Genomic DNA, 13,992 nt, shown 5'->3' on the forward strand with positions numbered 1-13,992 from the left:
ACAAAATTTAAAAGTCTAAACCAGGGATCGGCAACCTTTGGCACGCAGCTCGTACGCGAAATCCGCTGGCGGGCCGGGACGGTTTGTTTACCTGCAGCATCCGCAGGTTTGGCCAATCACAGCTCCCACTGGCTGCGGTTTGCCGTTCCAGGCCAATGGGGGCTGCGGGAAGTGGCGCGGACCGAGGGATGTGCTGGCCGCCGCTTCCCGCAGCTCCCATTGGCCTGGAACGGTGAACCGTGGCCAGTGGGAGCTGTGATCTTCCAAACCTGTGGAAGCTGCAGGTAAACAAACCATCCCAGCCCGCCAGCAGATTTCCCTGATGGGCCGCATGCCAAAGGTTGCTGATCCCTGGTCTAAACAGAGAGGTCAGACAACTTCTTCTGTACTTGGAACACTTGGGTCTGTCCCTTAGTGTCACATAAATCCTTGGCCCACTGTCTCAGCTGTCCTGAGCTGGATTAAGTAGAATGAGGGCTAGTCCAGAAAGTTTTGATCATATTGCATCAAGGTGGTTCTTTTTACAAACAGACCTGTTTGCAAACCAGTGCAACCCAGTCCCAAAAAGATAAATTCTGTCCCCAGCATTTGTACTCAGAGGCCTGGAGACCAGATGCTCTCATCTATCCCCTGGTTGAATTTCCAAGGTTACTTTTTTCTACCTTTTCCCATCATATGTTGGGCAGCCAGAAAGATCAACCAAGTTCAAGTTTAATTAATCCTGATCATCCCTTACTAGTTTATTCTGTTCTATATAGGTTCTTATCAGAGCCGGCTCCAGGCACCAGCTTTCCAAGCAGGTGCTTGGGGTGGCATTCAGAATGGGGCGGCAGTCCGTGTCCCGCGGTGGCAAGTTGGTGGCAGCTCTGCTGCTCTTCCCACTATGGTGGCTTTTGGGCGGCAGCTCCGCCACTCTTCCGGGCATGGTAGCAGTTCGGCTGCAGCTCTGCTGCAACACGGTGCCGGCTACTTGGGGTGGCAAAATTGGTAGAGTCGCCCCTGGTTCTTATAATGTGCTCAGCACTTGTCGTAACTTAATGAAGATACTCTTGGTTTGTAAATTGCTGTATGTGTTTGTCTGCCACAAATAATGCCAGTCTCTTGGGACTTCCTTCACTTGGCCACCTAGACCTACCCGTCTGAGGCTCACATGATGAAACCTTAGTAGCCGTAGCTCCTAGATCATAGTTACTCTCAAAAGCTGGATGATTTCCTCATGAAATTCATTAAAGATTTCACTAACTGACCTTACTAAGGTGTGTAGAGGACTTGGTATTCTTGGTGAAAGAAGGACAAAGTCCCCTGCAATTATCCACAAAAGATAATCTTGGCTTCCTATAAATGGTTTTTATAAGGATCTGAACCCAAACTTTAGGAAAATACAAGTTGCAGCCCTGGATCCATATCCCAAGGCATTCATCCTGCCCCTCTCAGTTCCTCTCTCAAGCTATATTGATGAAGGACAGTCCAGTGGTTAGGGCACTAGCCTAGGGACTGGATTCAACCAGAGAACTGGCAAGGTTTAGAGGGCAGGGTGGTAGAGCGGCTCCAGAGATGGGCAGGACTACTCCAGTGCCTCTCCCTTCGAGGGTGGGCATTGGTGTTCAATCAGCTAGTCCTGTCCATGCTCTGGTACCAGCTCAACACCCTGGTCCCAGCCCCAGATTTCCTGGCCAACCTCCGGAAGTCGGTTCTGGAGTTCTTCTGGCCAGACTGCACTGGGTCTCTGCAGGGGTCTTCCACCTGCCCCTGGAGGAGGGAGGACAGAGCCTGAAGTGCCTGTGCACTCAGGTCCACGTCTTCTGCCTCCAGGCCCTGCAGAGGCTCCTTTATGGTGCAGGTAGTCCGGTGTGGAGCTTACTGGTGCACGCCTTTCTGCACTGCCTCCGAGGGCTCCGATACAACCAGCAGCTCCTTTATCTCCATCCGTGGGTTCTTCTGCGAGATCTCTCCAGGCTGCCGGTCTTCTACTAGGACCTCCTCCGGACCTGGCAACTGGTTTCGGCCACCAGGTCTGTGGCAGCTGCCGAGGGGGTGGACCTCCTCACGGAGCCCCTGCTACACAACCCCCAGCTCCATCTGCAGGTGGCAGAGTCCCCCCCAGTGCGCCAGAGGTTGGTCCTGGAAGAAGTCACCAGAGTCGGAGACCTCCTGGACTACGACCGGGGAGACTGGCTGGATCGCCTGACACTCGCTCGGCGCATGGGGCTTTCCAGGCCTCACGCTTCCCGGCGCGTACTTCAGGAGGTGAGGGCTGCTTTACCACCCACTGCTTGGGTCTTCCTCGACTGGGTCCTGCGAGAGGGCATGCCCCACCCACCCTCCACCTCAGCCCCTCTGGAACTTTTCATCGGGCCCCTGCCCTGTGGACCTGCCAGGCCATCCCACCCCTTTACTGCAAGCTGGCTGCACTACTTCAGTTCCGGACCGCGCCAAGAAAATACCTGTGCATGATCATGCTCCACACTCTTTACATCCTCACCCTCGCGTCCCGCCCTGACATGAAGTGGCCTGGGACCTCTTGCCACCTCTGGAGGGTGAGGAGCCCCGGTGGGCCAGCCTATATTCCACCCTGGTCCCGAGGCCCACCAGAGATGTCAGCTGGTGGATCCTTCACGGAGCTGTGAGCCAGGGTGTGAACTTGGCACCGTTCTCTCCCCTCTCAGACACTTGACCCTTTTGCAGCGTGAGGGAGATCCTGGCGCATGTGTACCTGGAGTGCACCAGGTTGCAGCCCCTATTCTGGCTCCTCTTGGATATCCTATTATGTTTTTGGTTGCACTTTTCCCCTTACCTGTTTATCTACGCACTCCCCATCTGTGCCCCACAAAGCCGCGGGACCTCCTTGTCAACCTCCTCCTTGCCCTGGCCAAAATGTCCATCTACAAAACCAGGGAGAGGAGGTGGCCGATGGGGTTTCCTGTGACTGTGGGGCCTATTTCCGCTCCTCAGTCCATTCACGCATCCGGGCAGAATTCCTCTGGGCAGTGTCCGCTGGTGGCCACTCTCCTGTTCCACCCGCCCACTTTCTGGATCCCAACAGGACTGGAGTAAAATCACTGCTCTGCCACCGACTTCCTGTGTGACCTTGGGCAAGTTCCTTTTCCTGTCTGTGCCTCAGTTCTTCATATGTAAAACTGGGATAACAGCACCTCCCTAATTCACAGGATGCTGGGAGGATAAATACATTAGAGATTGTGATGAAATCAGATACTATGGTGTTGGGGGCCATATAAGATAGAGCGCTCCTGTTTTATTGAAAGCAGCAGCATTTCAGAGGAGCCTGGCATCCCACTCTCATTCTACCTGGGAGTAGCCTCATTCTGCTTACTTAAAACTTTCCCTTGTGCTTTGTCCAATTATGGAATTATGGTAATGGTACCACAGTCAAATCAGTGTGAAGGATTTTTTTCCTTAAAGCAGTCAAATATTACATTTTTGTGTGCTGTTGCTGAGCCATTAAACACTTGATGCAGAAATGGCTGCATTTCAGTGTTGAATAAAGTGATTACTGTGCAATCTATGGTTTAAACCAGTTTATAAAGTATTTTGGGATTCTTCTGAATCAAAGGTACTGCATAAACATAAGAACACTTTCATTATTTCAACAACAGCATTAGTATTCATTGGGTAATGGGAGAGCATTAACTTACAACAAGTTTCTTAAGTTTCAAGATTTCAAGTATTAAGTTTTAGGACAATGCAATAATTACCCCAAGTCAATCTGGTAGGTGGATAAATAAGCTGATCAAATAGATCTTTTCCATCTCTAATCTCTATTATACAGCCTGTCCTCCTCCTGTGTAGTATTCACAGATTTCTAACGGGCCTCAGTTCTGAACCTCATCGGTGTCCAGCAGGTAATGAGGAGAGTAGTTTATTAGTAATTGTCAGTAAAATGTAGTAACTGTAACATGCATGGTGGATGTAGTGATGCAGCACTTCAAAGAAGAGGCAGGTTGTTACCATCACAACTTCATGAATTACAGAGGTTGCAGAGTTCCCATAACCTGGAAATAACATCTCAAGCCTCAGACACCACAGACAGTCAAAGCAGTTGCTCATATTGTGAGAAGTGAATATTGGGTGTAGATTAAAGGGGAAAGTACAGTTTGAAATCTATTAAATTAAATGGAGAAAACAGCAAAGGAAGTGTCTTTGTTTTGTTACCTCCTGAGATTTTCCTGCCCTTTAATGGCCATATGAGTGAAGGATGATGTGGTTAATGTATCCTGTAAAAATGTCACTACTCAGAAGTCTTGTGATGCAGCTAAACTACTGTTTTGTTATGTGGTGCCTGGTTGGTTCAAGACCACAGGTATGTTACAAGCTTCTAATGTGAGCCACTTCCTGGCCATTGCAACCACATTTGATGACTTTCTTCCATGATGCTTCAAATGTGGTTGAACTCACATCAAATAAAAACTTCACCAGATATAGATCTATAACATTGTTGGATCATATTAAAGAAGTTCTGTATTAAAATCACAAATGAGTTTGATTCCCCATAGTTTAAATTCCACGGTATTACTAATTAAGAGGTCTCTTGGTTTTTGGTACTGTTTCTCTCCCTCTATGAAACTTGCAAGCTGCTAATTGTGTTAGTACATTCTAAGACAGAGTCTGTTCTCAAACCAATTCTTTGTAGAGAGAGACTCAAAGCAATACTCTGTAACAACAGAAACAGCACCCAGAGACTCCCCGCCCTTTTTTGTATTCATCTCGCTTTGTTAACAATTGTGATTAAAATAGAGATAGAGAATGTATGTGGATGGATGTTTGGTGTGGATAATAACTGAATGATCAAGGAGGTGCCAGCCTAAGAATCCAGTGTCCATCGGCTGAAGAAGGCGTCAAGTGGAAATAACCAGAGGACCCCCAGAGGGCAGACTGGAATCCACCCAACAACCTCAAGAATGGGAGAACCAAAGAACAAGATAACATCTGGCAGCACGGAGCCGTCAGGAATGTGCCATCTGCTGATTGATTCAGCAACAGCACGATGAAGAAATTCCCATAGACTGGCAAAGGAAGAAATTCCTGTAAAAATGGACTCCAGAAAGTGAGAACTTTGGGGTCTGATTCTGCAAACCAACTTCCAGGAGCATCAGATGAGCATCTGACAAGGCCCTGCTCCCTCCTCATGTCCAGGCCACCTGGCCAGTGGCTTGGCATGAGCAACTCTAAGGCTGGTAACTATGATAACAACCTTGCAGAACCTGTGTGTGTGTGAGTGTGTGTGTGTGAATGTGTGAATAAATATGAAATTGAATGGAATGTTATAGCTATAACTAACTGCTTACTATGATTCTTTCTGTATTCACAATCAATGTGGCATTTTGCCTTTTCCCCTTTAATAAGATCCTGCTGGTTTTTATTTTATTGGTATAACAACACTTGTTTCCCACCCTGGAGAAAAACATACGTGGCAGGAAGGATGTCTCCTCTATCTGAAAATGTGTTGCACACAGCATAACTCAGTATATGGCTCCATTCATCACATATTGAGCACCAGCAGGATCTAATGAAATAATCAAAAGGTAAAGAATGGTTCTTTTTAATTAAGACTTAAGGAAAGAGATGCTCATTCTACTGAAGGAGTTCTCCAATTCAGCAAAGCATTTAATCACATGCTTAGCTCCTACTGAAGTCAATGGGACTTAAGGACATTGCTGAAGTTAAGCACATGCTCAGGGACTTTGCTGAATAGGGATGGAATTAGTGCCTAACGGCTTATGGCTTTGGCTAAAGTATAAAATTACTACTAGAGGATTCAGAGTAGCAGCCGTGTTAGTCTGTATTCGCAAAAAGAAAAGGAGTACTTGTGGCACCTTAGAGACTAACAAATTTATTTGAGCGTAAGCTTTCGTGAGCTACAGCTCACTTCGAGGGATCTGAACCCGACTCCCTTTCCATCGGCTGAGGGCAACGGAGGCCATTGCCCGTCCCTTTGGAACGGCGCTCACCTATCTCTTAGGACCGACTGACCCATGTTCAACTGCTGTTCACATGGAACCTTTCTCCACTTTGGCCTTCAAAGTTCTCGTTTGAATATTTGCAACTACTAGCAAGATCTGCACCTGCGGCGGCTCCGCCCAGGCCCACGCCCTAGGCTTCAAGCTGCACCGCAGCAGCCCTCCTACTCTGGCGTAGCCTACTACTCTCCTACTCCTACAAGGCGTAGCCCCCGCGGCTCTCATTGCCGGCGACGGCCGGGTATGGGCCCAACGCTCCAGCGCCATCCATTTTCAGGTTGATTCGGCAGGTGAGTTGTTACACACTCCTTAGCGGATTCCAACTTCCATGGCCACCGTCCTGCTGTCTATATCAACCAAAACCTTTTCTGGGGTCTGATGAGCATCGGCATCAGGCGCCTTAACCCAGCGTTCGGTTCATCCCGCAGCGCCAGTTCTGCTTACCAAAAGTGGCCCACTAGGCACTCGCATTCCACACCCGGCTCCACACCAGCGAGCCGGGCATCTGATGAAGTGAGCTGTAGCTCACAAAAGCTTGTGCTCAAATAAATGTTAGTCTCTAAGGTGCCACAAGTCCTCCTTTTCTTTTTACTAGAGGATTGCACACTTGGTTGCTTCGGTAGGCCAAGCCGTATACCCACTTCAGCCCCCACTACAGCCAGCCCCGACAGCGGGGCTCCTCGTCCCCACTCCAGCAGGGTCCCTTGCTCCCACCCCAGCCAGCCCTCTTCCTTCTCCCAAGCTGGGCCCCTTACCCCTCACCTCTGGCCAGCCCCCAACCAGTCTTCCTTTTGTATTTAAAAACATGCTATGATGAAATTTGCACATGGTTAAAAGATGAGCTCTTCCTGAAATTTCTTTGTATTCTTAAATTAAGTATAAATTATTAGTTACCACCAGATCCCTGAAGCAAATGAACTCTGAGTCACATGGATAGAAAACCTGTGCCTTGTGGCCTGTGTTCTTTCCAACTGAGGGATTTCGCTTTTCTGATTTTTTTTTAATGTGCCTAAACTTTCTTCGCATACATCACTGTAGCAGGGTACTGGTGCAAAAGCACCTAATTAGCCCCTGCCCAGTCAGCTCCAATCAGGGGAAACAGATTGGGGCTGTTGGAAAAGGCCTGATGCTGGCCTGAGGATTGGCAACACCTGCTGGCCTGACAAGCCAAGGGCTATAAAGGCTGGGAGGGAGCCAGAAGTTGGGGGGGCAGCAGCAGCAGCCAGAGAGAAGTCAGTGCAGGGAACTAGAGGCTGCCTAACTGAAGGCTGACTCTGCCTGTGAAAGAGGTTGAATAATCCTGTAAAGTTGTATATAGAAAGACACTGGTGATGGGATAACTGTAGGTGAATAAAGACATGGGTGTTGCACAACCCTGAAGCCTCTCTGAGCCTTATTGGGGGCAGCAAGCAGGTTCCAGGAAGAGGGGTGGGTTGTGGACCCTGTTACAATCACATTGAATTTAAAAGGGAAAAGTAAGTAAGTGTGTGTCATGGTTAGAATAACTTTCTTGAGAGATAATACCTTTTTAATATAAGAATTTTAAATACCTGTTATGCCTAGATCATCAAACTGACCTCTGCTCCTTTGCTAAGCCAATGTTAGTTGTGTAAAAGGCAGTGGAATGTACCCTGAATAAGTAACACATGGATGGGAACATAAAACTTAGCATTATTTATTGACATTTTTGTAAAACCAAGCTTGATAAATAATTTTTTCAATAGGTTGACTTCTAAATATACATGCTAATTGAAGAAATCCCTATTGTGCTGATTTGTTTTGTATCAGGTAACTGAGCAGAGAGGACATAAGGATTTTCCATTTGAGAATGCAACTCCCCCCTAGTTGTAAAATTTCATTGTTAGAATTTGAAACAAAGTAAATGAATCCTATGATTGTTTTATAGTGACACCTGGTGGAATTAAGTGTTAACTGTATTTATTATTTTCCAAGCAACAATTTAAAGAATCAAACAGTACCAATGAAAGGAGTAAAAAATTTCTTTTATAGAAGGTTTTATTATTTAGTATTTAATTCTACAATAAAAGCTGCTTTGCAATGATTGGAAAAGATAAAACTAATATTTAGTCAGCACTAAAGAGTTAGAGTAATAAAATGACTAACTTTATCATTCCCATATCCAAAGCCATCATACCTATAAAAAATTTAAATTTATAGATTTCTTTCTGACTGATAAAGAAGCCAAAATAGGTGATCCTGAATCTTGAACATACACAAATGTCAAGAATTTACATTGCAACCTGTATTCAGAGTGATAAATATAATGGTTCCTGGAGGGCAGTGGTTAGTTAGCCTTGGACTACAAAATGTGGAATAAAAATATAATAAAAAATTAGTCCTTTTAAAACACAGGATATGGAGGTGGAAGGAAATTACCTTTCAACATTCCAATTAAAATTCATTTTGGGATTGGAGAGAGTAGGAGAAGAAAGCAGGAGAAAAAACAATTAGGAAACAAAAGCGAAACAGTGGAGAAAATCTATGCTTTGAGTAGGAAGTGTTTGTTTTTTTTGTGTGTGTGTGTTTTTTTTTTAAGACCAACTTCATTCATCTCTGCCTTGCAATAGTTAATAAACTAGACCCTCACCCTGCAGTCATATCTGAGCAGGAGGTCCCTTGCACCCATAGATTTCATTAGGGTTCCATGCAGCCTTAACTGAAAGACTATCATTTGGCACCAAGCACAATTAATGCCTGATGCTGGATAGAGCCTTTGGTTGCTGCCTAAATATAACTGAATAATAGCAAATGTCTTAAATTCACTAGCCTTTTTTCAAAAATGTGAATAATATGGATTAAAAACAAAAATGGTATTTGCAGAATCTGCCATAAATAGATCTATAATTGGGAACTCAAGAAAGTAAAAATATTAAAACTCTTTTAGAAAGTGAATTATCCCAGAAGAAGTCAGTGCTTCAGATGTAATCTGAGGTTCTTGTACAGTAAATTAATTTTCATGTGTTGTAGCATGATGTTTAATAATGGGAATATTCCCTAATCAGTGGCTTTCAAACTGGGGTTAGAGTACCCCTAGGGATACGCAAGCTCTTGTCAGGGAGTACACAAGAAAAATCCCATAATGGTGGACAATGGCATCATGTTATCCCTTACAGATCTTTATTTTTTTTCCTTTCTGTTTTCATAGGTATATTATGACCCTATCTCAGATGGAGGTATGTGGTAGACTATATTATTTGGAAAGGGGTATGCGGCCTAAAAAGTTTGAAAACCACTTTCCTAAGTGGTGCATGGATACACAATATTTGAATTTGTTTATTCAACTTTGCATAATACTTCCAAATTTTCATCACATTATGAATATTTGTATGTAAATCAGTCTTGTTTACATTCACAATTTGAAATTAATGGAAGTAATTTTAAATTGGTAGCAGCCTAAATTTGTCCTTATCTTCTTCACTGTATCCTCTTCACATTGTCACAGCTCAGGCAATTAGAGAGAGGGCATGTGTACACTTGTCTTGTGTGTTATATTTGCAGACTTTCTAAATTAAATTCATTTGGGATTTTTATTTCAATTAACTCTCTCTATTATGCTGCCTTTCTGTGTTCTCTCCTCTTACTGTGCCCCACCTCATTTCTTCTGACACTGGTAATTACTGGGCCAAGAACAGTGTTTAAAGAAGTGCTTAATTATTATTCCAGCAGTTTCTGACACGGTGAGTCTGGCTAGTATTAGAACTGACTACATCTCCACCCTTCAGGCTAGACTATGCCTGAGGCTGGAAAATGTTTTTTACTGAAACAATAGTTAAACTCTGTTCCAAACTAATTTCCTAGCCAAGCCAGCTCCTTAATTTGAAGAGTTCCTGACTAGTTCTGCTAGTGGGGTAGGTCTCCCTACCATTTAGGCAAAGCTGTCCAATTTGAAAAACCCCTTCCCTCCACAAAAGGAGAAAGCATAAGCGCTCTGTGAATCTTAACCCCCCTCCCACCCCGATCTCTTTAGCCACTGATTTATTTCTACAATCCTACTTATCCAACCTCAGGACTGGCAGAACACTTGAGGAAATCACCAGTGCTGTCCTCTTTTTCACTTCTTGGGCTAGGTCTCTGAAATCATCGACGATACTTTTCAAAGAGCTCCTGAAACTGTTGTTTCCTCTGCACTCTGTAACACATTTAAGCCTTTTGCTCCTGCTAGCAACAGGCAGCACAGGATCCTGCTTGCAGAATGTTCTTTAGTTATTTAACGTTTGTATTGTGATAGTATCTAGAAGCCTCAATCAGGTCAGGGCCCCATTGTGCTGCATACCGTACAATGCTGTTCTGTCCTTACATCTTAGTAATGAGTTCCCCACCAGCAGAACTTGTTACTGCTTCTTCTGAGTTATCTTGCGCAGAACCTGGTATCTCTTGAGATGGAGAAATCCATGCAGAAACAGTTCTAGTTTCTGATGTGATCTTCTTCCACCTGACCCCTGCCTGCTTCCATTTTTCAGTGTGATCTTCCAGTGATACATCTTGCAGCAGTCCTTCTGGGAGTTCTTTTAATGACCTTGTCTGTTTCAAAGAAGTCAGTTAATGCTCAAGTCCACATTTTGTTTCTAGAAGGGTCGTCAGCTTGCACTTGATGCAGGGGAATTCTTCATGGTGTGTCAGGATTCCCTCCCCACTCTGAAGTCTAGGGTACAGATGTGGGGGCCCGCATGAGAGACCCCCTAAGCCTATTTCTACCAGCTTAGGTTAAAAACTCCCCAAGGCACGAATTCTCCCTCGTACCTTGGATTAGGTAACACTGCCACCACCAAGTGATTTAGACAAACTCTGGAAAAGGACCACTTGGGGTGCGGGAGCTTGGGGGGATAGTAAGGGGGAGTAGGAACTCCCTTTGCTGGGGAGGCTTGAGAATAAACAAGATGAGCACAGACCAACCTTGGTTTTTTTTAGGGGACACACACACACACACACACACACACACACACACACACCTACATTCAGATTCTAAAAGAAACAGAACTTTATTAGAAAGGAAAAAGGTAAAAGAAGCACCTCTGTAAAATTAGAATGGAAGATAATCTTCCAGGGCAATCAGATTCAAAAACACAGTGGATTTCCCTCTGGGCCAAACTTTAAAGTTACAAAAAGAAAACCAGAAATACACCTTCCTCTCAGCACAGAGAAAATCACAAGCCAAAACAAAAATAAGCTAACCCATTCCCTTGCTAATACTTACTGATTCTAATGGAGTTGGATTGCTTGCTTCCTTGATCTGTGTCTGGCAAGCACACACAACAGACAGACCAAAACCTCCTCTCCAAAGATTTGAAAGTATCTTGTCCCCTTATTGGTCCTTTTGGTCAGGTGCCAGCCAGGTTACCTGAGCTTCTTAACCCTTTTCAGGTAAAAGCATTTTGTGCCTCTGGCCAGGAGGGATTTTACAGTACTGTATACAGTACCCTTCCCTTTATATTTATGACATGGTGGAACAAGAATTTTACAGATAAGGAAATGGACTGTGACAGGGTCGGGCCAGAGGGCTACAGGAGAGTGATCCTATTGGGATCCGGGAAGTGGGCAGGCAAAGCCCACCCACTGCTATAGGATCCCCCCCAGCCTAAGAGGGGGACCCACAGGACCTGGAAACCAACTAAGTATGGGGGACAACTAATGAAATAACAAGGACAGGAGTGTGGTCAAAGGGTCAAACAAAGGGAACTGGATGGGGTCACTGAGCAGAGAATCCCAGATAGCGCCCACTGCTCCTCAAAGGCGTCAAGGGAGTCAGTGGATGCCACCCAGAGGAACTCTGCCCGGATACGTGAACGGACAGAGGATCGGAAATAGGCCCCACAGTCACAGGAGACTCCCTCGCCCAACCTCCTCACTTTGGTTTTATAAATGTCAATTTTAGACAGGGCCAGGAGGAGGTTGACCAGGAGGTCCCGTGACTTTGTGGGGCCATGGATAGAGAATGCATAAATAAGAAGGTGAGGGGAAAAGTGTAACCAAAAGTGTAACAAAATATTCATGAGGAGCCGGAATAGGGGCTGCAGCCCGGCACATTCCAAGTATGTGTGTGCCAGGGTTTCCCTCACACCGCAAAAGGGGCAGGTGTCTGGGATAGGGGTGAACTGTGCCAAGTACACGACCGTGCTCATGGCTCCATGAAGGAGCCGCCAACTGATATACTTGGCAGGCCTCGGGACCAAGGTGGAGTATAGGCTGGCCCACCGGGGCGCCTCACCCTCCAGAGGTGGCAGGAGGTCCTGCCATTTTGTATTGGGGCGGGATGCGAGGGTGAGGACGTGAAGGGTATGGAGTACGAGCGTGTATAGATGTTTCCTTGGCACTGTCTGGAAGTGGACTGGCTGCAGCTCATGCAGTCGGTTCATGGTGAAGGTGTGTGGGGGGGTCGGTTGGGTCATGGGGCAGGGGCCCCATGAAAAGGTCTGGCGGGCCTGGGGTGGAGGGTGGATGGGGCGCACCCTCATGCAGGACCCGGTTGAGGTAAACCCAAGCAACGGGTGGCAAAGCGGCCCTCAACTCCTGAAGTACGCACCTCCTGGAGTATGAGGTCTGGAGAGCCCCATGCGCTGAGCAAGTGTCAGGGAATGCAGCCAGTCTTCCCGGTTGTAGTCCAGGAGGTCACTCTTGTGACTTCTGCCAGGACCAACCTTTGGCGCACTGAGGGGGACTCCGCCACCTACACGCGGAGCTGGGGGTTGTGCAGCAGGGGCTCCGCAAGGAGATCTGCCCCCTAGGTGGCCACCATGGACCTGGTCATTGAAAGCAGTTTCCAGGTCCGGAGGAGGTCCTGGTAGAAGGCCGTCAGCCCGGAGAGGTCTCGCGGAAGACCTCTTGGATGGAGATAAAGGAGCTGCCGGTCGTATCGGAGCCCTCAGAAGCGGCTCAGGAAGGCGTGCGCCAGTAAACTCCATGCTGGACTACCTGCACCATAAAGGAGTCTCTGCAGGGCCTGGTGGCGGAAGACATGGACCTGAGTGTGTAGACACTTCAGGTACTGCCCTTCCTCCTCCAGGGGTAGATGGCGAACCCCTGCAGAGACCTAGTGCAGTCCTGACCAGAAGAACTCCAGAATCGATGTCTGGAGGTTGGCCAGGAAACCCGGGGCCGGGACCAGGGTGTTGAGCCGGTACCAGAGCATGGACAGGACTAGTTGATTAAGCACCAGCGCTCTCCCTCGAAGGGAGAGGCACCGGAGTAGTCCTGTCCATTTCCGGAGCTGCTCTATCACCCTGCCCTCTAAATAGTACCAATTCTCTGGCAGAGAGGGATGCGTGGCAGAAAGGTAAACGCCGAGATAGAGCAGTGGACTCATGCTCCACCGGATGGCCTGAAGCGTGGGTGAGAGGGAGCTTGCCTGCCAGCCATCCCTGACCACCAGGCCAGAGCTCTTGACCCAGTTGACCCGGGCGGAGGAGGCTGCCGAATAGATAGCCTGGCAAGCCTCCACCCGCGCCAAGTCACCCAGGCCCTGGACCACGAGGAGCACATCGTCGGCATACGCCAACAGGACCAGCCACAGCTCCAGCTCCCGCAGCACCAACCCCGTCAACCTCCTATGGAGGAGACAGAGGAAGGGCTTAATTGCCAGAGCGTATAGCTGGCCCAAGAGGGGGAACCCCTGCCATACTCCTCGCCTGAAGCTGACCGGTTCGGTCAGGATCCAGTTGAGCCTGACCAGACACTCTGCAGAGGTGTATAGCACCTGGAGAAAACCCACAAACCGGTCCGAAGCCAAATGCTCGCAGAGTGCTCAGGAGATACCCATGGTCCACGCTGTCGAACGCCTTCTCCCGATCCAAGGACAGGAGGGCGAATGACAGACCATCTCTGCACCCGAGTTCCAAGAGGTCCAGGACCAGATACAGCTTGTCAAGGATGGGGCGGCCCGGGACTGTGTAGGTCTGGTCTGGGTGGACCACGTCCACCAGCACGGACCCTAGCCGCAGCAAGATGGCTTTTGCCACGAAGCCCGCATCCTCCAACAGCCTGTTGTTGAAATGCCAATAGG

The 13,992-nt window shown here is 47.3% G+C and overlaps 1 long non-coding RNA gene across 1 annotated transcript; it reads right to left on the minus strand.

The window, feature by feature from the left end:
* Positions 1-871: 871 nt before the first annotated feature.
* Positions 872-6,483, minus strand: LOC122464760. Its single transcript, XR_006289100.1, has 3 exons — positions 6,312-6,483; positions 6,162-6,165; positions 872-881 (listed from the first exon to the last, which is right to left on the minus strand). It is a non-coding gene; the product is annotated as an uncharacterized LOC122464760 (long non-coding RNA).
* Positions 6,484-13,992: the final 7,509 nt, after the last annotated feature.

Source organism: Chelonia mydas, chromosome 2, assembly GCF_015237465.2.
Source record: "Chelonia mydas isolate rCheMyd1 chromosome 2, rCheMyd1.pri.v2, whole genome shotgun sequence".
NCBI lineage: Eukaryota > Metazoa > Chordata > Testudines > Cheloniidae > Chelonia > Chelonia mydas.